This window comes from Cyrtonyx montezumae, unplaced genomic scaffold, assembly GCF_038088225.1.
Source record: "Cyrtonyx montezumae isolate F1298 unplaced genomic scaffold, pur_monq_1.0 scaffold_3, whole genome shotgun sequence".
Classification (NCBI taxonomy): Eukaryota; Metazoa; Chordata; class Aves; order Galliformes; family Odontophoridae; genus Cyrtonyx; species Cyrtonyx montezumae.
The window spans coordinates 91,056,641-91,084,492 of record NW_027072034.1 but is presented as its reverse complement, the minus strand read 5'-3'; the positions used below and the strand labels follow the sequence as shown (position 1 = coordinate 91,084,492).

General features: G+C 40.4%; 1 protein-coding gene across 4 annotated transcripts in view; it reads right to left on the bottom strand.

The window, feature by feature from the left end:
• The window catches only part of DUSP16 (dual specificity phosphatase 16), a 61,837-nt gene extending 34,898 nt beyond the window's left edge, over positions 1–26,939 (bottom strand). Inside the window, exon 1 of one of the 4 annotated variants that reach the window (XM_065742317.1) lies at positions 26,821–26,939. The gene's annotated coding sequence lies outside the window, so the exon portion shown is untranslated. The other 3 variants (XM_065742316.1, XM_065742318.1, XM_065742319.1) reach the window with 3 other exon arrangements.
• Between the last annotated feature and the right edge of the window lie 913 nt (positions 26,940–27,852).

Genomic DNA, 27,852 nt, shown 5'->3' with positions numbered 1-27,852 from the left:
TCTATCTGGTTCCTGCACACAGGATCCATCATTTAGTAGCGGCAGGTGGCAAATTCCACACCTGCTGGTCTCTGGCAGCAGCTGGAGTTTAGCGGGCAATTCAAAGATACAAACTCAATCCCCTAAAGGGTTAAACTACTTCAGAAATTTTCAAGTCGCTGAAAACCCACTGTTCCCTTACTCTTTGTTTACAGCAGCCAGTTTCAGGACAACAAGGTTTCCATCTCCTACACCACCTGCATGCCCTGAATCCCTGGCAGCATTCTCTGCTCTACACAGACCAACTTAAGCAGTGCCGCTGTACTTTGTGGGCTCATCTGCTTGCTAAGAAAAAGTTTTGAAAGTGCTCCAAAGAGTACTGCTAAATAAACACCAAGCCTAGCAGTTCTAAAAGTCCTTGCTATTTCCTTAAAAAGCTTTCTGTAAGAGAAGATAAGATAGGACCTCAGCGTCTTCAGATAATGGTTAGCCTTTAATTTTAATGCCTTTTGTCTAGCAAGAGGCATTAAGGGGGAGATGTTCCAACACAGGCAATTAACTAAGGTAGACCTGTAAATAAAGAGCCAAAAATAAAATGAAATCCAGTTCTGATCTGCTTAGTGGTAACTCTTCAACAGAAAGACAGATCTGAAGCTTCCATACAAATACTAGGACAGATTAAAGGCAGAGGATAATGATGGCATTTTATTGGGGAAACAAATCAGAACAGCTCCTGGGCAAGGCAAGGATGAGTTTCTTACAACAGACTTTTTAATGACTCTTCCTTAAAACCAAATGACTAAAGTTCACAGTGAGTCAACCTCCTGTAAGGACACAAGCCATGTAAACTGCTTTTATGGTAAGCTATGGGTTAAAATGCAATGGCCTTTCACCCATTTGAGGAAATGACACCAGTTCTCCCGGAAGGCAACATGCGCATTCAACCCGTTCACATCAGGGCATGAGAAAGTTTGGAAGGATTTTTTTTTTTTTTTTTAAACTGTCAACATTAATACTTTGTTTCTTCCCGCCTGTGTCTGAAAATGCCCGTGTGTCTTGTCAGCTGTATAGAGAAGCATCTACCAGTTTACAAAGTTTACACACTGTGTTAAAACTGTTCTCAATTTCACGCCAAAAAACGCTGCCAGCTCAAAGTCATATTAATATTTTGCACAATGCTTGCTATTAAGTGATAAAAACACAGAAAAGAACCCTACAAGATGTAACACAGCAGTCATGCACTTGTGGCTCCCAAGGGGAAACCACTGGCAGGGATTCTGGGCCACACAAAACATCTAAATACAGGCGTGAGCTCAGCCCCATGCAGTAAAGCAGATCAGCTTAACCAGGTTTCTTCCTGAGAAGGACCCCAGAGATACATGGCATAGGATGACAGCTCACAGCCAGCATGGCAGAACTGTTTCCAGCCTTGAGTCCTTGCCAGCAATCAGTGCCCATGGGCTGTGTGGGGCAGAAAAGGGTGAAGACACATAAGGAAGGCAGAACTGCACATCAGGTGCAGAATACAAACGAGATGTGGATTGGGAACCAAGCTGACTGCCACAGTGAAATGCTTCTGATAGCACACACCAGCAACATAACACGCTTGCATACACTATTTGTACTCATAAAGCTAACTCTTATAATCTGCTTCTTTCTACAAGTGTTTTTAAACATTCTCTTCTTGCACAGTAACTCCATAACTGAAAAGGGAGGCCATACTGATTTTTTTACAGGGGAAGGAGAAAGCAAAAGGTGGCTTACATTCCTGAGCTGCAGCTCTTACACCATTATAAACACTACCTTTCAAGCAAGGGAGAAGAGCAATACTAGCACAAAGCACTTTAATCCCCCTCACAAACTTCTGACAAAACACGACCACCATCACATTCAGTTAGCAAGAATTAAGAGAGAGTAGGGTGTTAAAATCTAAAATTGCACATGCTTTCAATGCCGAACAAGGTGAGTAAACTCTGCCATTACCATATGATTTAGGTTTTCATCAAGAACTGCTGCAAGCAACTTCATCAAGAACTTGCTTGGCCTCCTACAGGACTTTGAAAAGCAGAGAAAAACAAAAACTTAAGTTGCATTTGTAGTATACCTGTTTGAAATGTGCTTACATGCATGTACAGTTCCATACAAACATATAAACAACATTTTATATTTATCCAGAATTTCTAGAGATGCTCTGTTTTACACAGTCCTTCAAGTAGTAGCCAGAAAAGAACTGACTTTTGACAAAGGAATCCCAAGCTAAGAGGGTTCAATATTCTTCTGCGGTAACTGAAGCAACATATTGACAAGACAGATAAAAACTTCAGTGCACTTGGAGTTATCTAACAAACAGAAGGAAAGATACAACCTTCAAAATGCAGGATCTTTTTATTAGGCATTCAGCAATGGAAGAAGCACCAGTTACTTTTCAGTGATCGTGGATTCACCTATAAGTAATACCGATCACTCTTCTAACATCTTACTGACCATAAATACATTCCTGCTTATACCTATGGCAAGTGTTCTGACAATTTTCAGACTGAGTTGCACTAAGAAATTTGCACATGAGCAGCTCATATGACTAAGTTAGGTTTTGGTATGCAATCCTAAGTTTGTACCTCCAGGAAACTGATCCTAAAGGATAAAGGTATATGATGGGTGGTCCTTAATCACTTCCTTTATTTGAAGGCTGAGGTCAGGGTGGAAAAAGAGCCAAGGAAGGAAGTTTGCAAGTTTGCAGAACCCCTCAAACACAAACACCTTCCTGAACAACTCCTTTGACATTTTAGAGGGCTAACTTATAGTTTAAATTAAGTAGCAAGAGACTGAGCTAGACATAAACAGCTTGCACAAGCAACATACTGTGTTATTAAGTTTTTAGAAGTGACTTAAAAATTAGGTCAGTCTGATTTGTGGCTGATAGTTCTTTCACTACTATGAACTCACAATGATGTCAGTCTCATGTTCAAACGTGCCACATTTAGCAGCGTACACGCTTCCTGAGAGACTTTCAGCCTTCCTTTGTGCTAAAGGCTTCTGCCAGATTCTTAGCTCATACTTCACTGACTCAGGCATGTCGCTCTAGTTTCAAGTAATACTGGCTTTCCATTAAATACTGCAGTTTTGCTTTCTGCAGGAGGTTGGTTTTATTTTTGCTTTTTCTCTAAAACATAAGCAAACAAACAAACAAAAAACTTTACCAACTAAAGAGTAGCCATATCCTGGTTATTGTTCTAGGCTTCAACTTTATTAGATAACAACCAAACCAGAACTGTAATTAAAAGGTCTGGGAAACTGGTGCTTTAAACTAATTCAGCCCACTATTCCCCAGTGCACAGAAGGAAGCCCCAGAAGGCAACACAGCCAAGGAAGCATGCATCATGGGCGGACAGACTTACGGACACTGGAGAAGACTTCTCACCTTCCAGTAGGAGACTCACTCCTAGGTTCACCCTACTACTCACTCTCAGGCAGTCTCCCTCAACGTTTTATGTAGTTACTCTCTAACAAGGGGGCACAGAAAATCCTCAAGTGGGACAAGGCAAAGGCCATCATAAATATGACATCAAGTTGAATTAATAAATAAAATAATTTGAAAATGGCTATCTGCAAGCTCATTTATCAGCTCACAATAATTCTCACAGTTTAAGTCATGTTTATAGCCATCACTAATTATGTATACTTAACATAAAATACATCCTTACTACAGTTAATCTGCTTTCTTCCCACTGCTGTAGCCCATCAAGGAAACTCTCCCTTCCAAACACAGCTGAAGCAGAAGCAAAAACGTTTAATTCCTCTTGGGACTACGCTATGACAGATGCAGTATTAGCCCAGATTCACATATTCCTCTTCATGATGCAGTGTTTCCCATCTAGTACAGATTGAGATTTAAAAACAGAACAAAACCAAGTAAACAAACCATTACATCAGCATGTTCAAAAGTATACTACACAGGTTTTTAATGGAACAACACTATAACATGCATTTCTTTAACATGTTTAGGAAAGCATCTTTTTCTGCATCAGGAAAAAGCACGTTATCACAGCCATTTCCAGCACATTAAATTCTATCTGTTCAGTGAAAGAAAATGCTAGAGTTGGTTCACAAGACAAGCATCCAACCAGTTCCCACTATCACTGTTGCATTTGCAACTGCCCAAGAATAGAGACAGGTCTAATAAGGAGAGGGAACATCTTTTACATAACTAGTTAATATGAAGAAAGGAGAGAAAGGGAATAACCTCTAGAAGGCTCATGCCCTTTCTCTCACACACAGATGTGAAATGGAACCAAACTGTGACACAGCAACAGAAGCCAAGACTGCCAAAACGTCTCCACATCCAACTTGTCCCTCTTCCTGAACAGGAAAACAACAAGTTCAAAGTACATTGCGAGACATGTCATAAGCTACCCAATGAATCATATTCCTTATGAAAACAGTCTGGCTGAAGTCACACCATTGTAAATATACAATAAAAGACAGAACATCAAAACAAGAAAATCATGTATTCATCACAGAATTACTAGATTTGTGGTAAATATTTGCCACAACTTGATTCCTACTAATCATTTGCTATTCGTAAAGTTACCGGCCCCTCTGCCATACAGGTGTTAACTATGTTACTACAATCCTCCTAAGTAAGCCTTTCTCTGAATTATTAAAGTATTTACTATTTATAAAAATTTGACCTGTGTTTACCTTTATATTCACAGCTTTTATTTCAAAGTCCAAATCATCCTAAAATATTGCCCATCTTCCTCAAACTGACCTGCTTTAACCAAACAAAAAAAAAATCCCTCACTGTACAAAACTCTTACAGCCTCTGTTTGTTAAGTTTCCATTTTGAAAAACAAACCAAACAACCACCCTTCCTCCCAACACACAAAAGAAATATATATACTGTCATATAAAAATGACAGTTTCCTTTTTCTTTCTTTTCTTTTTTTTTGGGGGGGGGTTGGGGGGGGGGGGGAAGGGTAGCTGAAAAGATTTGGCCATTTCCAGCTATAAATAAAATGTACTGCATTATAGTAAAAATTAAGAACTAGAAGTTTCATTCTCAATGCTAAAAGAAGGTAATACCCATACTCTTTTAACACAACACCAATTCTCCTTCAGTTCTAAGATTTAATGTAAAGATATCAGCAACAAAGATGATAGGTGAGATTATAGACAATTACCTTTATATAGATACAATAGCAATACGTGGTTACTGTCCATTTTACTTCGTGGGTTTTTTTTCCATTCTGTTTTGCTTGTGAGTAAATGTTGGCAATAAATCTTGCCACCTACAGTGATGCAGTTTTTCTACCAATGAATGCCAAGAGTGTTCTCATGCAGACACAGGTGAGAAATCACTTCCAGAAAAAAAAATAATAAAAAAAAAATAATCACAGGTAGGATTATAGCACGGGTCAAAACACACAGGAGAAGAACTTAACGCAGCTACAGAGCATACTCACTATCCCCAGGAAAGAGGGGAAGTAGCATCATTCTTGCCTCCTCTTTATGCTTCTTCCTCTGCATCCACAACCCAAAGTCTCAGAGCAATAAACCTTCAGGTATACACTTCTGAAACTAAATCATTCAAAGCCTGGAAAGTGGGAAAACTGAAGTACAAACACAAATATTTTTAAAGAATGTATGCATCTTATTTAATCTTAGACTGCTAAGGAACCAGCAAAAGAAAAAAAAATGTGACCTAGATCTAAAAGAAAATGCAGTGCTTAGTTTTCCTGTACTTAACTACAATGCTTATCCAGGTTTAAACATTCTTCCTAATCATTTTCTCACTATCCTCCTAAAGTATAATTTTGCCCAGGTTCGACATTCTGGCACTGTGCTGAAAGAATAACAACAGAAGAGCTTTCTGAAAAGAACATACATGTTTGGAAAACAGAACATCTACAACCAAAGCTTTGCCTTTTGGGATGCCTACGGCCAGGTAAAGAATGATCTGTTTTACAATTACTGCCGCGTGTAACTTCAGTACCAACCACCACAGAAAGCAGGCTCTCTCTTAAGTTTGTATTATTATTTCTGCTCAGACATGCAGAATAGGAATAAGAAATGGAGAATAATCTTACAACCAGTACACTGAAGTTGCTGCAGATAGCAGCAGTAGCCTGTACGCAAAATTGAGTGAAAAGTACACTGAAGGAGAAAAAATGGACACTAACGCCCCCAAAAGATGAATGTGATCACCAGATATGAATCCAGAAAACTCACAGTTGTCCTCAGGTTTTGATAAAGTTTTGGCTTTAAAGATGCCAAGTACTTACTTGGGAGAAATATAAAAATGTTATCAGGGCATGCAGGGATGCACCAAGGAAGGCTAATGCTCCCCTGGACTTCACAAGGAATTCAATAATGCTCCCCTGGACTTCAAGGACAATGAGAATGGCTTTTGACAGTATATCAATAGCAAAAGGAAGACCAGGGAAAAAGTGAGCCCTCTGAATGAATTGCGTGCCCTGATAATGAAGGGCTGACAATACAGAGGTACTGAATGCCGCCTTTGCTTACTGCTAAGACTGTCCCTCAAGAATTCCAAACCCTGGAGGTAAGAGAGAAAGTCTGGGTAAAGGAAGACTTCTCTGTGGCAGAGGAGGATCTGGTCAGAGATTATCTAGGCAAACTCAGTGCACACAAATCCACAGACATTGATAGGTGCTGAGGAAGCTGGCAGAAGTGATTACTGAAACACTCTTTATCATTGATGAAAGATCATGGAGTATGGGAGAGGTGCCTTTGGACTGAAGAAAAGCCAACGTTATTCAAGACTTCACAAGGGCAAGGAAGAGGATCTGGGAAACAACAGGCCAGTTAGTCTCACCTGTGTCCCTGGGAAGGTGATAGAATAACTTATTCTGGATGTCATCTCTAAGAAACTGGAAGAAAATAAGGTTATCTGGAGTAGTCAATATGAATTCACCAAAAGGAAGTCATGCTTTCCCAACCTGGTAGCCTCATATGATGTCAGGAATGGCTGGATGAATGAGGGGGGAGCAGTGTCTACCTTAACTTTAGCAAGGCCTTTAAAGCTGTCTCCCATAATGCCCTTGTGGGTAAGCTTAGGAAGTATAGGATATATGAGCAGACAGACAGTGAGGCGGAATGAGAACTGGATGACTTGCAGAGCCTCAGAGGGTTGTGATCAATAGCACAAAATCCAGTTGGAGGCCGAAGGCTAGTGGTGTTACCCAGAGGTCAATACTGGGTCCAGTCTTGTTTAACGCTTTCCACCAGTGACCTGGATGAAGGGATAAAGTGCATACTCAGTATGTTCACTGATGACAACAAAACTGGGAGGAGTGGTTAACACACCAGAAGGATCAGAAGGCTGTGCTAAGATTCAGTGAGATCTGGACAGGCTGGGAAGTTGGGTAGAGAGGAACTTGAAGAGGTTCAACAAAGCTCCTACCTACCTAGGAAAGAATAACTGCAAACATATGTACAGGTTAGGAGCTGATCTGCTGGAAAGGAACTCTGTGGAGAAGTACCTGGGTTTTCTGGTGGACAACAGGTTGACCATAAGTCACTAGCGTGCCCTTGTGGTTAAGAAGGCCAGTGGTATTTGGGGGCACATTAAAAAAGAGTGTAGGCAGAAGGTCAAGGGAGGTGATTCTTCCTCCTCTATTCTGCCCTGGTAAGGCCACATTTGCAATACCGTGTCCAGTTCCAGTGCTTCCCAGTTCAAGAAAGAAAAAAAGACTACTGGAAAAAGTCTAGCTGAGCGCTACAAAATTGACTGGGGTCCTGGAGCATCTCCCTTGCAAAGAAATGCTGAGAGACCTGCATCTATTCAGCCTGGAGAAGACCGAGGAGTGGTCTTATCAATGTCTATAAATATCTAAAGGATGGGTGTGAAGTGGGGGGCCAGCCTCTTTTCAGTTATGTCCAGCAACAGGAATAATGGGCACAAACTGGAACACAGGAAGTTCCTCATGAACATGAGAAAAAAAAACAAAAAACCATCCTTACTTAAAAGGTGACAGAGCATTGAAACAAGCTACCCAGACTGGTCATGGACTCTCCTTCTCTAGAGATCTTCAAAACCCACCCAGACACTTTCCTGAGCAACCTACTATAGGGAATCTGCTTTAGCATGGGGTTGACTAGATTAACCACACATGATTCAGCCAAGACTGTTCTGTGGCCTATCAACTCACATTTGATGAAATAGTGCTGCATCATACATAAAGAAAATTTGTGCACAAAAGCTTTAAAAATGGATAATGCCTTGCAAATCATAATAAAAGCTGTGAATTTCATGAAGTCCAATGGATTGAATCATTGGCACTTCCAGAAGTTCCTTAGAAGTATGTATCTTTTACTTATTTGAAGGAAGGTGGCTAAGTTAGTGTCAAATGTTAAAAAGATTTTATGATTTGCAAAATTAAGTCATGTCATTTATGGAATCAAAAGGGAAATTTGTGCCAGAACACAGAGATTAAGAACAACTCACATGAGTTAAGCACACACCTTCAAGGTGAAAATACTCATCTTTGTTATGTTTCAAATCATAACAGCATTTCTAATGAAACATTATGGCAATTTTGATAAAGGAATTTGAGAATAGACTTCAAGATTGCTGGTTTTTTATTTTTTAATATGTTTGCAACTCTATTTTCAGTTGACAAATACATTACCTGCACATTTTCAAACTGAATGTATCAAGTGGCAATCAACTACTCAACTCAAAAAACTGATCATTTCTCTTTACTAGACTTTTGTAAGATGTATCTTATCAGAGAAAAATATCTCTCACTTCATGACCACAAGTCACGTCTTCACTTTTTGGTAATATGTACACCTGTGAACAACTATTTTCAAGCATGAAGTACAGTAAGAGGAAAATCTCAAAAATCTCCGATGAACACCATGAGAACTCACCACTTCCACTGAAGTGCACATTGATGCCTTTTCACAAAAACAAGATCAAATACGCCACTAGTTTTATGGGTTTTTTTTTTTTGCTCTCTTTTTTCTAAATTTAGTAATAATAATATTAAAAAAAGAGAGGTTTTGTTACTTATTAAATTAGCTGTATTATATATTTTACAAAATAATTTCTCTTCACTTAGTGCGGCCCAGGAAAGTCAAAAGGTTGGACACTCATGGACAAGATGATCTCCAAAACTCCTTTCCAACCCCTAAGTTTCTGTTAATTATGTAATTTTGTGAAAAGACTTGTCCACACAGAGAATCACTGCTTTCTTGCTACAAACAGCCAGAGCCTGCTGCCTGCTTCTGATGATCCCAACCCCCGTGGCACAGCTCAAAGAGCACTCTGACCCTCATGCCATGCTACAGTAGTTGTGCATTTAAGATAAAATCTCAGGTTAAGAACTCCTTCAAGCAAGAGACCATAAAGCCGATTGTTCCGGAATGAAAAAGCTCTAGCATGAAGACTGCCCGTGCCATGCTCATGTGCAGCTTCCTTGTTCCTACACCACATATCGTAGGTCACATAGCCACATTCCTAGGGACAGCACTCAAACAAGAGTAATTATTTAACCAAGATCAAATCTGCTTTGCACTCTTTTAAGAAAATCTTATGCTGAAAGGTAAGAGTTTGGCTATGAAACCTTGGCACAAATATCCGTTTACCGGTGCCACGCTGCATGCCAGCTCATCACTATTTGCACTGCAGTAATTTGCAGCCGATAGATCATGCCAAGTCCAAAGAATTTTGTCATTAAAAAAAAACATTAAACCTTACAGTAGGAAGTGCTCTCCATGCTTTGTTAATGCTGTCAAACTATACTACACAGGTAATTACAGTTAATAGAAGTATTCTTAAGAAGCTTTGTGAGAGCTTTGGAGCTGTAGTTCCTCTGCTTCAAGTAGACTGGAACTAGGAAAACAGCAGGGGACAAAATCACTCCTGCTGGACTTTACTCCCTCACAAATCCAAAAAGGACTCCCAGGACAAACTGCCCCATTGCAGACAGCATTTTAAGAGGTAGAGATCTAACGTGGAACTGGCAGTTTTTTCTTTTATTTATGCCTACATGTGTACAACGCTGCTACCACCACCACTTGACCTCATAATCACAGGAAAGTACAATCCTCTCCTGCACAAGCTAGTTAAAGGTGTTTGAGGCATGATTCCAAAATGAGTGAACAGAAAACTCATGAGCTCCTAGAAAAACATCTGAAAAAAACACTTGTGCCATCCCCACTCAAAGATAGGCAAGCAAATCATCCTCCTATTCTCTGCATTCTGTACCTTCTGCAGTAGGTAATACCCATGACTTCAATCAGCGCCTCTTGACAAGCCACCACCAACAGTCCAGGTAAGACTCTTTTAGTATGCTTCTATTTTGAAGGTAAAATAACTTAGAAATTAATATTCTTTTCTTGTTGTTTGTTTTGAAGTTGGGGGAAGGGAAATATAAGACTAGAAAGGAGCAGGTTAGCTCAAAATCTCACTATGGTTACCCTTCTACTAATGTTTTTAAGATGAAATCAAATACTCCTAGAGCCTGCCACAGGCTGCTTTCAATCAAGGAAGGCTACAGGCAATTCCCATCATACCCCCATTCATCCCTTCCTCTTTTCAGACATTTAAATGCATTCAGATTTATCCATGAGAAAGCTTCTCTTATAAGCAAGTTCATGTCTGAACCCAGCAATGAGATTATCATATTAGATCACTATATTTTCAGACTGACAAACTTGCAAAATCCAGCTGCAGACTGCTGGTGCCTCAAGCAGGGATTGTGCGTAGCACCACCACAGCACTGACAACTTTACAAAGAGAGCAGCATGCATGTGAAGACCCAAGGCGTAACACTTCCATCACATTTACATAAACAGACATCTTCCAACTGTCTCACAGTAATGAAGAAAACCTGAAAGTTGAATAATTATGATGGAAAGGAGCATCTCTGAGCCATCTTTTGTGCGTCATGAGCTTTAGCTGAACCATAAATAAGTTTGGCTTCTTGGGAGGTCTGGCAATTTTGCTACCTTATTTGTATTATCATCACAATTTTTTGTTTTATTTATTTATGAATCCAGGGGCGAGTTACTTAATCCTCTATAAAAATATATGCATAGCTAAATCCTTTGAGGTTGATGGCCACACTAAGAGATAAATGAGTTTATGGCATCCTATACAAACATCTCAGTTAAAATCCATCACTACATACTAGCAACTGATGGGCCTTTTAAAGATAATAACAGATTTGAAAATTAAATCAGAAAACTTGTCAATTCTGTTCTCCAAAAAACATCTTTAAAGGTCTGAAAGCAAGCTTCTGTTTAACATGTGTACACTACTTCAGAAAGTTCATAAAGAACACACTGATAACAGTAGTGAAAGGAATTTGCCTTCCTGAAAGAGAAATAAGTTTACATGCGCTATGTTTTGGGGAATGTCAGGAACCACCACTTGAAAGTCTATTTTGTAGTTTGATGAGTTTTGACACCTCATCTTATGCTAAATTACTGTCTCAAAATTTAGATCTGTTAAAACCTCCACAGCAAACTTAATCACACATTAAGGAAATGGACACTACTTGAAACAGTCTCAAAGGAAAAAGAAGAAAGACAGGAATTAACACCAGAAGTTACAGAACGGTGGTTTTGTTTGTTTGCTTAAGACTTACTTTGAAGATGTTATTTTGTGCATGCCACTTGTTGGCAGCTATTAACAAAAATAAATTCTGTTAACAGAAGTGAATGGAAACAACTTACAGTGTCATTGCAGCTTCTTAAGGACTTCATTCACTGTGCACTGTAATATAAAAGGCAACAGAAAGAAAAAAAGATAGCCAGTCTAGAATAACATATCATTAGCTTACAGCTTCACCTACAAATGAAGTCACCACATGTTTAAATCATTTCTAGTTCACTACTGAAAGAACTAAAAAAATCTGCTACAGCTGGGTAGCTCCCCTTTCTGCATTCCCCATTCCCATCAAAGTACTTTGTGATTCCTTGGAATGCAATATCAAAGCTAGAGTTGCCTCCTGCCCATTTTTTTCTGATCAGTATTAAGAGAATTCTCACAACATACATGGATGAAAACCACTCACCTCGACAAGAGATCTCTTCGTTCATAGCACAGCAGCATTTCGTTTGGCCTTGACTATGCTGTTCACACCTACTCAGAACACCGCAGCAGATGTAATTCTCCAAACCACGCCCTTTGCCCAGATGAACAACTCTTTATTTCCTTCCTGAGCTGCACAAGAGTACATGAGGGTCCACTGACCTCACAGTCCTTCAGAATATTGCCTCAAATCTACTACTTTGCCACAATGTTCATACAGACTGTGGCATTGGTGGTATGACCAACTGGTGCTTGTTACATCAGTCAGAAGTTAGCATTGTTCTAACACAGCAGAATCCTTGCTCTGCGACTGGCCTCCTGGACTCTGTTATATATATCTCCAATACTACATAGAAGGGATACTCTAAAAGAAAGTGTATATTTAGGAAAAATAAGCTGTGACTTCAGTTTTAGATGCCAAAGCAAACAAGATTAGTACTCCATAAAAAATAACTAAGTTATTTACCACTTTGGAGTTCTACCAAGTATTTGATACAACCAAGCTAAAGCCTAGGATTTTAGTGTATTTTCATTACAACTTGTTTTTGAGTAACTGGGTCTCAGGACAGCACTGAGTTTTTTAGAGGAAAGACACTGTCTCTTATGCCTTTTCTCTACTTATGGAGTAACACTTCTCAATCACTTCATTACATAACAATGACCTTAGCAAAAAAGAAGGAAAAAAAAAAAAAAGAAGAAACAAGTATTTTGATAACAAGTTCCTGGTGCTTAGTGTTTCAAACCAATTTTATGCTAGCAGACATGCCATGTCATTCCAGACGATGTATTTTCAAAATGGAAAGAAATTCCTATCAGGAAGGAATTTAAGAGAATTACGCTCCCCAGATGAAGACAGCTGACACAGAAGTCAAGAGGACACTATTACTACTTGTCTCCTCGAGCTGGCAAAATGGCACTGAAGTTACAAAATCTTTGAGGTTGGCTGAAACACTCCGTATATGAGGAAACATAAGTTGCCACCAAAGAATGAGAACAAATACTTTTTTCCTAGGGGAAAATGAAATCTAACAAGCCTCAAAAAGCCTGTATGTGGCTGTTGGAAAGAGAAGAACACAAGAAAGAAGGAAGAAATCACTAGGAATCTGGCATTTGTAATCCAGGAAAATCTCTGAACTTTTGCACTTCTCAAAAACCAAACAGGAATCACAGAGTTAATCTGGAAAAGGGGCCTTCCCTTTAAGTCCAGTTAGCACTGCTTAGAAAAGAATTTGACCAAGAGATTCTACATTTTAATTTAGTCTTTGAACCACAAGAGGACATGCCAAGGGACATTTTGGACTCCTTGTTTTTCCTTCACCTGGAAATGAGAAACCAAGCCTTCCCTCTACACATCCTCCAGTGATTTTAGTAAGTCAGAAAGCCAGCTTATCATTTGTGTTGGTTCATCACTAAACAATAGTGGCCATAATATAGCTGAGTTCACTATACTCATGGAAGAAATCCTGTCACAACAAGTACCATGCCGTTAAGTTTTAGAAATGAGGATTTAAACATTGTCAGCACACAAGATCCTCAATTCAAGAAAAGAGAGGAAATCAAAAGCTTCACATTTAAGTCCCAACTGAGTCAGAAGTTATAGAAGTTATACCTGCCACTTCACAAGGAAAGGGCATGGGAAGTCAGGGAAGAAAAGAGTCATTACGCCTAAATGGCAACATTTTCATGACATTACACAGGCCAAATAAGTATACCCCAGAAAAAAAAAGTGAATCCAAGCCTGAGTAAAGAAACACAAAGTACAGAAAGTATGAACAGGTTAAAAAAAAATCCTTAAGAAAACAAAGAGTATCAGGAGGAAAATGTATCAAATAAAAATAAAAATCTTAAGAACTGGTACACAAAATGTAAGGGTACAATTAAATTCAGTACTAACAGTAGATAGTAATAGCTGAAAAGGCAAAAACAGATTTCTTCACAAGAGTCCCTCCCACACAGGATGCCAGCAAAAGATAAATTCAAGATAGACTAAGATTATCTATTGCCAGGGCTGACGTGTATAATGAAGAGAAGATAAAAATGATTAATTAACAGTAAGTCACCATGTACCTAATATTTATGAGGGAATTACAGAAAGTAATAGCTGTGCAGATAACAGAAATATATAATTCTTACTGAAGCTGAAGTGAACTATTTCAGAACAGGTATGAAATGTATGTAGAAACATTAATTTCTCCTGTAATAAGTATTAATCATAATAATTAAGTCAGCAAAGTTCAGTATTAGAACAGCTGATTATAAAGCAGCCACAGAGAACACATGGATCACCTCAAGATAGGCATAAATGAGCACACAGTATGAAATGGAGGAAGACACAGAATCACCCTTCTCAATCTCACCTGAAGCCACCATTAAATTTACACCATTAAATTTACACCATTAAATTTTCATGTATCTTGAAGCACATCAACTCAACTATTTAAAGAAACCTCATGCAGACTTTCTAGAAAGTCCACTTTGTAGTTGTCTATAGTAAGAAGTTCCAAAGGCTTGGATTACAGGAAAAATATAACACAGCTATACATTCACACACATCTACCCATTCCTCACAACTGAAAAAATTGAAGAAATTAGGAGCAGTAGTAAAGAGGGGGGAAAAACAAGGGTAAATTGAAGTCTACGTTTATAAAAACAATACTGGATGAACTTAATGGCAATTAAGCAATTTTTATATTTAAAAATTCTAGATCTTTGCACCTGGATGAATGGACATAAAGACAGAAGGCTACTACAGTTAGCTTGTGTGAACAAACTCATGTAAATTTGCTGCATGTCAGTAAAACTCAGTCTGTGTTATTTGAAAAAAAAAATTTTTTACAAACGTCTCTTCCCTGAATGACAGAAGTTGGTAGCTGACACAACATTACCACAAACAAGATAGAGAAAATGCTTGCCCCTGCAATACAGTAATGCAAGCAGCCATACATCAACAGGAGCTCTGAACAGCAGAATCTTGTCAATTTTGACACAACCTCATTGATTCTGTTTACCACCATTCTCAAAATAAATGTAAAAAGCACTCAAAACAAACAAAAACAAACAAACAAAATGAGAGAAAGCATACACAATATAAATACAGTGCTATCATTACAAAGAAGTCAGGAACACCACCTGAAGAGGAACAGAAACACTAAAATGAGTTCTAGGTGTAATCAACACCTCTTCCCAAAGCATCTGGCAGAGATGACATATAAAAACAACAACTGCTGAAACTGAGAGCTCCACATCAACTCTGAAAACACTGGTACTGTTTAAATTACTAGCATGAGGAAAAAATGACAAAAAAAAAAGATCAGACAGGTAGAAAATAAATAAGCATTACTAGCCAGACATTCTTAAAGCAGAAAAATTTGCTGAAATGGAAAAAAAAAAGTACAATATCAAAGAAATGCTTTCAAGTTTTCAGTAGAAAGGGATTAGGCTTTCATGCCAATCCCTTTTGAAGAACAGGCAACGATCAGAAATTAAAAGCTTATTCAATTAGATGCACTAAAAGCTACAGAATGTGCAAAATTTATCTGCCGGCTTCAGACAGCTACAACCACCAAAGCTACGTACTCAGCATTCCATGAAGACCACACATCTGTATCTTCTAGATTTGTTATACAGTGACATAGCTATGGAAGACATATTGAAGAAAAGCAGTCTTACAGATATTTAATTCATTGCTTTTCATATAATTCATATAATTTTCTCATTATATAAAACGTCAATAAATCACTGAAAGCTTTATAAAATATAAGCTGTTCTGAACAGTGTGCATATATATCTGTGTGCATGTGTATACACAGTTTGTACATGTATGTACATATATATACACGTGTGAATTTTATGTTAAGCAAACATATATGCACGCATGCATGTGTCCACCACTTTTAAGGAAAGAGCATCCTCCTAGAGCTCACTTCTTAACTGTCCAGTTCACAGACAACTAGAGATTGCACTGGAGCACAGAGCTCCCAGCAGCCAAGCCAAGCCCATCTGCATGCAGTTTCAAAAGAACAGCTGTTATTATGATTTTAGCTTGAACCAATGGTTCCAGTCTTAGCTGCAAAGGGAAATTCACATCACAAATAAACATACTGCTGTCCTGGCAGAAAAAGAAGCTTGGGAAGGCATTTCTTTGAGTTTCCACAGTCCTCTTCAGATTGCCATGGGATGCAATGGGCATAACTGCACTGATGTATTTTGCTTCTAAGACTTCTCAATGCATTCAAAAGGCACATCATTTTAAGTCTGCCATAGGCATGAAGGACCATCTAGAGGCCATGACTGCACAGCAGGTTTGTGGGTTGCTTCAAGCAGAACATGTACAGATTAGTTAATAAAGCAAAACAGACTTCTCACAAGTTCATCCTCTGACCTAGCCCTAAGAGAAGTATGAACAGCCACAAGAACTACGCTAGCAACACACTTGGGGCAGCAACCAGAGGCAGAGGAGTTACAACAAGCAGCTTGACTTGGTAACCTTTTCTAACAGAGCAGCTGGATCAAGATACTTCAACAACAGCCTTTCCACTACTTTTTCTCTACTTTGTGCACTCAGATGAAAGCACCCTGGGACACCTACTGCTTGTGCTTGCACAGTTTTCACACCAATGGGAGCACAGAACAGAACCCAAAAGAGGTAGAAAACAAACCTAAGGAACACGAGGAAACTTGTACATTTGTACCTAGAGCATAGTTAGAAAGCCCCAGCTTCTTGAACTGGACACATTTTAGAAACACACAAAGTTAGCCAACCTCTTTTGTTTGTTTGTTTTAATAAGAGCTTGTCTTCCATCTAGAATTACTGCCTATATATACATCTAATTAAAAATAATATACAACATTAATTCACTAGCAGTATGAAGTCATTTCACAACAGAAATCTGTAGACAGAATTTTCCCCACTCCTTCCCACCCTCAGTCACAATGAAAGACTTTCTTTTCAAGACTGCACTATTTAAGGACTAGGTCTCAAAAACTTACAAATTTCCAAAAAGAAAATGTGACCTTTGTATGATAAAACATTTTGGAATCGACTCATTCTTAAATATTTATAAATGCCTAGTAGATCCATGAAGTATTACACCCCATCAGCTACCACATATTTATTCCAAACCAGCATTTATAGTTTTGAATATGTATTTTCAGTTACATGACATATAAATCTAAAATACATATTCAGGAAGGCAAAATACACAACTCATCACCGTTTAGATCTTCAGAAGGTATTCTCTAGACAGACAAACAGTATTTACTATTATGACCTCGCTGAAGATGCACTTTTCCCTATACTTCCTAAAACTTGTCATCCATCTTCTGTCAAATGGCTCTTCCTCATACATAAAATAATTTTTCCATTAGGTAGTAGAACAAGCTCTGTACTACTAGCCAAAGTGAAAAAGTCTTATCCTGTAGCCATATTAGAAGTGTTTTTCCTGTGACCTGAAAGGATCATCATTATGTACAATGCAGATTTTATTTTTTTTTTAATAATAACTTTCATCTCTGTTGCCATCATTTTCCTCCTTTTTTTCCTTTATTAGCCCCTGTGGAGCATTCTTTCAATATATGACCAATATCTCTTCTTTTTCATTATTCCCTGTTCCATACGCATGTCTCCCTCCTCTAGGAGAAAATGACACATATCGGAGACATGCACATATCACTTTTTTTTAGTGCTCTTTACATATATTTATTTATTTTACTCTCTTTCCAGTGACAAAAATGCTGATACCACAGAGATTTCACAACTCAACGCACTGCTTGAAACTTCAGCTCCAGAAAGTGATGCCAGAACATTTTTTCTCTAATGCAATTCAACAGCATTTTGAGTAATAGCAGAAGGGTCACAGTTCTGTTCGCATACATCAGAAGATGCAACTGCATTTTGAGTTAAAAGTTTAATGTAAATTGGCCTATTTTACCACTTGTGGCTAAGCTGAGAGAGGTGGTTACATGGTGGTGGTTTAATTACATCACAAAGCAGATGATCTATGCAACAAGTGTCCCGCACGTCCCTTCGAAAAAGCAAAGCTAATTTCTACCAAGAGGTACACTTCTCCAGCTGTGCTTTGATATATAACAATTGACACCTGAAAAAGAGAGAGACCTTTCAAGGAGGAAGTTACACTTGCATGCAATATAAACAGAAAACAAACAAGCAAACAAAAAATCCCCACAGGTAAATAAGCGATAATTAAGAAAATAACTAAGAAAACGTTTGGCTGCAGTGTAAAGCAGTACTATCACCTGGAACAAATATTAAGCACTCAGTAAAATCTCCTTAATTTAGTGGATATAAACAAGATTTTTCTAAGAATGCTTTATAATTTGTTTAAGTAAAGATATGCACAAATGTGTGACGACAAGATATCTACTTCAGTGCCAGACAAGCTTCCAAACAGGGAAAACATAATATCTATCTATTTATTTATTTACTGTTGTTGGGCTTTTTTCTTTCCTTAGCACCTCTAACATCTGCCACGTGCATCAAGTTTTTTACTTTGTATAATCACATGTCAGTACAGTGGTGTAACTACTTGTTCAGCTTGCACACACCCCAAAAAAATGAAAGTGCTTGGCTTCACCTTCCTCTACCCCCATAACAACTCTTGGCTTTGAAATATTCTGACTTAATTTATCAGAAAACTTGATTTATTTTTTTTTGCATTGTTAAGCCACACAAGACATTTTTCTTCTAAAGTACATAGCCTGTTCAAGGAAAAGGAGGAAAAAAAAAGAAAAAATCATAATTGCAGGACTCAACAGCATTTAAAAATTCACAAAATAAACATGGCACCTCTGTAAACTAGCATTTGCTAACAGTTTCACTGTACTAAGCACCTTCTGTGCGCCTGTCACATAACAGATAATCCAGAAGCTTCCTGAAAGGACAAGAACCAAACCCTTAACCTGAGCAGACTCTCCCTTCACCACCCACCCACCTACCTCTCTGATTGCATTACATCTTCATTGTTGACTGAAACAGTTGACAAAGTTCTCAACTGAAAAGAATGTTCTGCCTATTTTAATGCAAAATCTTGAAAATCTACACCACAGCTCAAACAGAGAGATCAGACAATCACTGGTGGAACCCTCTCAAAATACCGTAACTAAAAGAAAAAGATTTAGTTCTCAGCAGCAGATGTGTTCCCACTTAGCTATGCAGACATTTCATAGCCGTTCTGCCATACTGGCCTATGTCTGGCTGTATGAATAAAAATAGCTAATGTGCTTGCTTGTTACGCCATTAAATAAAGAGCACAAAGGAATTGCCAGTACTGTTTTTGTCCATTAAAGGCAATGGTCATTAATAGCTTGCATTTGTAGAAGGCTGTCAGAGAACAGAATGTCTAAGCTTCCTCAGTGTTTTTCTATAGGTTTAACCACACATAAGGCAGAGGGGTGTAATGATACTGCACACTTCCTCCATCCAGCATTGGTCACACCTGCAAGTGAGCTGGAAAGTCTCACCACTTCACCAAGTCAGCCAGGGAAAAAGATTCCAGTCCCATATATTTGAGGGGGCAGAAAGATGTGCTCTTGTCAAGGTAAGAGTCTCTTGGCAAAATGTGCAACAGTGCAGGTTAATTACACTTTTTTTGCTGTCCTGATTCGTAGCTCAGACATTTGCATGCTATTTGTCTATTTGTATTATTATTCTTTCTCACCCACTTTATGCTTGAAGAAGTTAACTTTCTTTCAGCAATATTCTAAGGAACAGGCAACAAAAGGACTTTTCATATAATCATGTCTGGGCTGGAGGAAGAGATTTTTTCAGACGTCTTCAATTATGTCCACCTGGAAATCACAGCAAACATGCTAAATAAGCTATAGTGAGGAAACAGGCTGCATCAATTGGATGGCATCCTGGCAGAGATCACCTAACAAACAAAACAGAAGAGTGGTAGGCTGTCAGCACGCTCTCAATGTGTCATCCACAAAAAGGGGTGGTATTTTCAGCAGTGATGCCACAGAAGGGTTGAGCAGGGGAGTTCACTCCACTGACAGGAAGAAGATAGAAAAAAAATACATAAATATACATATTCAGATGAAAAGTTACATGCAAGGGGAAAAAAAAGGGGGGGGAGGGAATGGTAAGAAGCAAACAAAGTAGCAAGGGATGCCCTATCTAGAAGAACATAAGATTCTTCAGCCCTCATAAAGACTACCTGTTTTGCTTCAGCTGATGTGTCTTTCTGAAACATGAGACCAGAAGCATAGAACATAGAGACCAATTATTGTTGATTACATCTCTCCAGTAAGACCTCAGACAACTCACCACACAAGGTTCTAAGAAGCTGATAGAGTGCAGGATTAGTCTGGTACCAACAGAAAAAGGTACTTGGTCCCACTACAATGAGAAGAGGGTTGCCATCAGTAAAGAACTCTGAATAGACTATGGATAGAGACACTTCCACAACCTGTCCTTGATTAGGAGCATGCCCTTCTTGTATCCAGCACAGCTAGCACAGTAATCTAGCACAGCTTTATAAGTCTTTATTAAGACCAAGATGAAGTTCATGTTCTGCTTCCTCTTATTTCAGAAAGGTATCATTCTAAGAATGATAGGGTTACAAGACAGACTTTATCAGAGTGCCTATTCCCATACCAGATCTCTTCCCTCCTGCTCTTCTGGAGTTTAGATTCTAGAAAGCAAGGGAAAAGAGTATTCCCAAGCAACATTTTTGAAGAAAGAATGTATGAAACTCCAACACTTAAAGGCACGTTCTCACCTGCAACCAAATACTTGTAGGAACCGTAAGAACAATAGGTGTTATACTTAGTCCAGATGTCATTAATATAGTGCTTGAAATTAAGGCTTATTTCAGCAGTGGGATGGCAAGCTGTGAAAAGCTGTCAGAATCTTTGGATGTATTTGGAAGAGTGTTTAGAAGACAGATAGCTTCCATACTTAAAGGACTACATAAGGCCCAGCAAAATACACACTATCAAGAAAATAATTATCTTGTAAGCATCATCTTACAGGTCCTGACATGGCATTTGTGTCTTTAAAGTCTGGAGTGAATGATTCTTACTCACATAAGCAATCAAGTAGCAAAAACACCATGTGGGCTATTAAAAGCATGGTGTTTATGCCTCTAACATTATGAAATATTCAGCCTTCAAACATGCTTTACTAGGAGCTCAGTAGGAGCAAAATGCAGTAATGAATCAGTTTTATCTGGAATACTGTTGGGGAGAGAGACCTGCTCTCCTATTTTGAGAGAAACATCTATGTTATACATGCAGAGCCAAAGCTTTCTAATCTGGCAGGCTGAATACATACCAGCTATTCTAACTCAAGAACATGTGCATACAAGGAATTTCATACAATTGGTCTCTGCTGTCCACCTCATTTTATGCTCTCTGTAAATTTCTCATTCCAGTGTTGCTACATTACACATTCATTCCCATCTTCTTACCTCCCACAATGCCTTTAGTAAGACAAAGACACTACGACAAGCTGGTAAGGATGCCTAAAAAAGAGCACTTGCACAAACCACAAGCCTGTCATTTAGTCCAACAGGGTTATTTCATAATTATAATAAAGCAAAACAACAGGAAGCCTAATGAAGATGAAAAATGACTCTATTTTAGTCTCAATATTGGAAATCTGTTACCACGATTTTCTGCTGAAAAAGTGTAACAGAGCATCCAGTGAAGAAAATTAGAAGAATTTCACCCTTGTAGCAGGTTAACACTCCGAGCGGCGTGTAAGAAAATCTTACAAAAGAAAGATGATGTGTATTCTGAAATAATGAGAACCTCTGAACACCTCTGCTTGTGCATCTTTATTTGGTGAAAACTTGTAGAAGTTTCTAGCTCAAGCTTAAGAAAAAATGAAAGCATAAACTTTTTGGGGAGGTCTATGCAAGGAGCTGATCCCAGTTTCTGACAACTTGTATTACATAGGGCAAAATCAGTTAAAAGAACAAACCACAGAGAAGCTGCACACTGCCTTACACATGGGTCATACTGTGACAAATAAGGAGCAGAGATAACCAACTTCCCCCAAGCAAAGGATCTTGTTTCAGAAGTTCCTATGGTATATCAATGCAGCACAATGTTACAGCTTCACACCGCAAAAGAACAGAGCAGCCACAATGTACGATCTCCGGCAAGTTAGTCTCAGACCAGGTTCTTTCACATGCCTGCAGCCTGTCACTGAGGAACCACACTCTCCCCTCTTCCCTAGCCTGCCCAATGATTCTTTTTTTTTTTTTTGTCTGCAGAAGCATTTCATCGAGACACAAAATGGAAAGACGCCAGTCTTCTCAGAGCCAACTCTGAGTAGGTCAGCCTTGGCTCAGCAGCAGACCACATAGAGCAGTGAAAGGAACCTCGAGGCCTCGAATTCATGCCTGTGTTCCCTCCTGCCCTCCAAACACACATCCAGTATGCAGATTTTCTTTGATCACTGAGCAATTGTAATTTACAGGTGATCAACATTACCTCTACAGAAGATTATGATAGCTGCCTGTACATAAGTAAACCAAGAAGTGTTCTATTAAAACTACACAAACCAAGAAGGTAAGATGCCAAACTTTACCATTATTGTGCGTTTTTTGCTTCTTTCAGGTGTTATGGGAAGCTACAGAGCAACTATAACGGAGATTTCTTATTTGGAGCTACCAAGTGAGTACCAATCTAAATATGTGATAAAATCAAGGAGAGAAGCAGTAACAAGAACATTTCCGTTCCACTGGCATCCTTTGACCAGCAGGAACCCTGTAGGAGTTCAGGCATCTCCATTTATACCTCTGCCTCCTCAGCCTCCAAAGACAGTTCTATCTCACGTGGCTTTTACGTTACTTTTACGTTAGGGCAGTGATGCCACTGTACTGGTGATACAAGAGAAAAAAAAACAAAAAACAAAAAACAAAAAAAAACCCACTCATATCTGAGGATAGGCCCTCAGGTAACCTCTAGGAAGCAGTCTGAAAATGCACTGCTCACTTCTCCCTCACATGAAGGACTTCTAGACTCCAGTAACACTGGCCTTAGCCCAGCCCAGATGCACATTGCCAGGCCACCTATCATCCACGTTTTTTGAGTTGTTCAGAAAGCAGAGACCACACGCACAAGCAACCCACTGTCCAAAGAGTACTGCATTACCCACCTTTGGTTTACAAAGAGAGAAACAAAGTAAATCACAAAAATATTACTGACACTGGTATTTAAAACATTTAAAATATTCTACAGAAACTCTCCACCTCACTACACTAAGCCTGGGAGCAATCTGTAAAGAATCACAGGGAGAGAATATATCACTTGATGCATCAGGGATACTTCTCTACTACCTAGAAAACCAGCCTCTTAAATAAGACCTAGGAATACTGTAACAGAGCCACAGACAAAATTCTACAAGACTGCGTGAAATTTGTTGTTAAGCTGATAAAATAACAAGAAAACTAGAAACCCCATGTTATTACAGGAAGTTAAGCAAAAGAAAATATTATAGAAAAATATTAAAAAGAACAAAAAAGGAGAGGATTTGCCAGTCCACCCACCACTTGGCCTTTGGCAATACAAACCTGGCTATTAAAGATGCTCAGCATGTCAAGAATAACCATGATGCTTTCCTGACAATTCTTATATGAAAGAATAGCCCTAGAAAACTCAACAGGCATGCTAACAAGTAAAAGTTGTCATCTTGACTTGGTTTCCTTGAGGAAAAAGTGATTTGAGAGTACTTACTGCATTTCTTGGAAAATTTGTCATTTCGCAAACACTTCAGCTATTCCTGAATAGGCCTGGGGAGAAAGGAGATGAACTCTGAAAAATCTAACATGACTGTGTTTGCCCTCCAATAGCTCCATCAGGCCTACCTGTGATCCTTTATAGTAAGTCATTCTGAAATTAATGCCTCCTATTTATTCCTATGGAAACTACAACAAATATGAAGAGCAAAATAACACTACATGATAGAGCAAATTATCAGCTCCAGAATACTATTTTTCAACAGTAACCATTAGCTATGCATTTTCATGAGCAATGAACAAGAGCCTGCATGTAAAACTCTATACCAGTAGAGCTGACCCACTGTCACTACGCCAGTGTTAAAATGTAGCACCCACTGGCTCAATGACATCCACTGCTTAGTTTCCATCAACAGTCAGAAAGCATCAATGAATGTCAATGGGTGCCATTTTTTCCACGTGGTATAATTCAGTGACCCACGCTGATTTTGTGTGCATTTCCATCTCTAGCCCTTTGCTGCCATTTGTCACACAGCAACAAAACATAGCAGAATACTGGTGGAAAAGTTCAGCCTCTGCTGCTGTACCACCAACATCTACCTCCAGCCTTGTGGGATGACATAATAAAATAGGAGGCATTACTTCTGGAGCAGCACTCATACTGTTCTTGAAGGCAGCAGAGCAGCATATCAGTTCCCACTGTGCAGTCTCCAGCAATTCTCTACACTATCGTTCCCCCACACTGGCAGCTTTTGACCACAAAGAGGCAGGCATAGGGCCACCTGGCCAAAAAGGAGCAGGGCACACGGAGACACACACCCACAACTGCAGCCATAGCTGGTGACTAGTGTGAACCTGAGAGTATCTTGAGAGCACTGGCTAGGCAGGGGGAGCTTCTGGAGAAATCTATTTAACACATTCCTAAACAGCCAAGACTCTTCCTATGGTCAATTGTAGCTAGTCCTGCTAAAAGAAACATCCCTGCTAGGCTAGCTGACTTCACTTAGAAGAGCATACATTTTAGAGAAACAAAAATAACTTCAGCTCATTTTCTCCTCCAGAGGTTGTTTTGGTGTGACTGAAGCTGATTCTGTTCCATTCTATCTGCTTAGGTAATAGGTAGCAAGAAAAAAACAAGATCAACCAGAGCAGGAATGTATTTATATATCTATACACATAGGATGAGAGTTTTAGTGCTTGGTAGGACGTTCTGGACCTTCGCACATGTATTAAACCAATACAGTGTTTTGCGACTTCCACCTCTAATCAGCCTGAGGACCAACAACTTCTCTGCTGCTTTTCCTTGTTTGTTCATTTAAAAGGAACATGGAAACAGTGTATTAAGATATACTGAAGCACTACTGTATTAAACAAGTATAATGACCAGAATTTATAACATTTTTTTAGATTCATTCCTAACAGTGTTACAGTGCATACTCAAATACATAATTTACTTTTGAATATCGTTTTTCTTTATATCTTTACTGATACAAAACTAAAGCTAAAAATACCTATACAACTGTCCTGTTGCATACTTCCTCCACATTCAAATAGAAACCCCAGCCAACCAACATAACCAACCGTGATCAATGCTTCAATTTCCAATGGGTGGCAAGATGAACCTCATAAAAAGAAATTAAGCCTTACTATTTTTTCCACCTTCCCTCAAAACACAAGAGTCTAAACAAAGTCCTGTTTGGTCAGTTGTGACTTTGTAAGTTCTGCATCTAGCAAGCCACACGCTGCCAGGAATAGCATTAAACTTAAAGCAACGAATACAAAATCTGTCTGGGATTATTATTATTTTTTTTAAGGTTACAGAAAGAACCCACCCTCCCCCCAAGCACATTATTAGAAGGAATGGTTCATACTACTTTTAGTTTAAAAAGTGCAGACAGATCTATTTATTCTGCTGGATATACACGGAATGTTTGAACAAAAAAGAGAAGTCATAGGTCAGACAATACAGCTTACTATGACTACACCCTTTGCTCGAAGGAAAACCAAAAGATCGAGTTTTACTTCTATCAACTGTAACAACAGTAAACTAAATCTTCCTTGGTTTTGCTTTCTCAAATACACCCTTCCACTTGACATGTAACACAACTTATCCGGACACTGAAAAATCCTACCGCCAGTGAGGCTCTGGCACAGGCACGTCCGATACACCTTGTTCTGCACGCGCTGATGTGCGCCGAGCTCATGTTCCCTCCCTACGACTTCTACAAAAGAAGCAAAATAAGATCCGAGGACGGTATCTGTCGGGCCGTGTCCCGGCACCGGTCACGGAGCTGCTGGTTTATGCGATCGCACTGTCAGGTTAACAATTTGCCTCGCTCTTTGATTCCGCAGCAGCCCTCCATTTTGTCAACTGACTCAATTTAAACGTTTCCCAAGTTCAATCCAGAATTCCTATTTTTCTCCGGGAGTCCCGCGAGGCTGTAAAAAGCATCCTCGACCGCTCTGAGCCACGAAAACCGTCCTCGGAGACAGCGCTGCCCGCCGAGCTCCGAAACGCAGCCGCTCGCACCGAGGCTCCTCGACGCGCACCCCGGACGCCCTAATCAAAGCCCTGCGGAAGGCAGCGGTCTCTCACGCACCCCTACACGGCCCTCTCCGCTCCAAGGCCGCCGGCCTCCCCGGCCCCGCGGCAGGCAGGTGGCCGGTCCCCTGTCGGAGGTGAGCAGGGCGGTGCGCTAGGAGGCCGGGGAAGAGCTGCTGTCCCCCTCTCCCTCTCAGCCCCTCTCCTTACCGGGAGGAGGCGGTCGGAGCTGCCGGTGCGGGGCAGCGACCTGCCGGCTGCTGACTCTCCTACGGAGGTGAGGGGGCGGCGAGGAAGGGCATGGCAGAGGAGGACGGGCGGCAGGAGCCGTCCCTCACCTCCCTCCTCCTCCTCCTCCTCCTCCTCCTCTTCTTCCCCGCCCGGGCCCGGCCCCTAGCCCCGGCCCAGGCGGGGTCCCGGCGGCGGCCTCTGCCAGCACTTACTGCGGCACCTCCCCCCCACGCTCCCGTCTGTGTGTCTCGAGTCAGTCCCCACGGCAGGGATGAGAGCTGGGAACGGGCTCTCACCGCTCTGCCGCCGGAAAACAACTTTCCGTCTCCTTCCAGCACCTCTTCCATACAAAATTCATCCTTCTTTTTATGCGAAAAGCAACAGAAATTAAAGATAAATGCGTAAATGGAAGCAAACGGTCTTGTTAGGAGAAGGAAGTGTGAAGGTAGGAAGGGAGAAAAAGGAAATACTGGGAGCTTTTTTCCCCCCCTTCTTCCTCCGTCTCCCTAGATGAGAATTAAAAACGGACGGTGGGGGGAGGAAGTTTGGAGGTTTTTGGTTATTTACTTTTTCAAAGCTTTCAGTTCCCAAAAGGATCCGAACAATTACTATTAAATGGGTACAGAGCAAACAGGGAGGAGAACGAGGAAGGGAGAAACAGTGAGTTTTGCTGGTCAGTAAACTTAAAGCTGCTGGGATGAGGTCATCGGTGTAAAAATAAAGCGATGGCGTCACTTGAAACCAATCCCAGTGAATGAACTCAGTCGAGGGGGGAGGGAGCGGGGAGGAGAGAGGCGAAGAGGGGGAGCGGTGCTTCGCCAGGAGCCCGGACGGCCGCGGCCGCGCACGGCCGGCTTCGCTGCGCGGGCGCACCCGAGCCGGGGAGCTCCGGTTACGATCCCATCACGAGGCCTCGCCAGTCGCGAGGGGACCGCGACGGCACATAGACCTCCGCCTCGAGCTCCCCCTCGAGCTGCCCGAGCCGGCCCCTGGGAGGAGCCAGGGCAGCAGGGTGATTCAAAAGCGGTGCCGCGCCCGCCCCGCTGCGCTGGGATGGAAGTGTCTTATCCGCGCTGTGCGGTTCCGGCCCTGCTTTTTGCTGACGGTCGCGTGCTCTGCGGGCTGCGCCCCGACCGTCTCCGAGGCGAGGAGGGAAGGCATGGATTCGTGCCCTATCGTCCTGTGGCCCTGTGCCCGACCAACAAGGTCCCATGGCCCCTCTGGGCCCAAGCCCGCGGCAGGGATGGATACAAGCCGTGAGTCCCCTCAGAGAGCTCTGCCCACGGTCAAGTGGCCTGTGCCACTGTGGCTCAAGACACACAGAAACA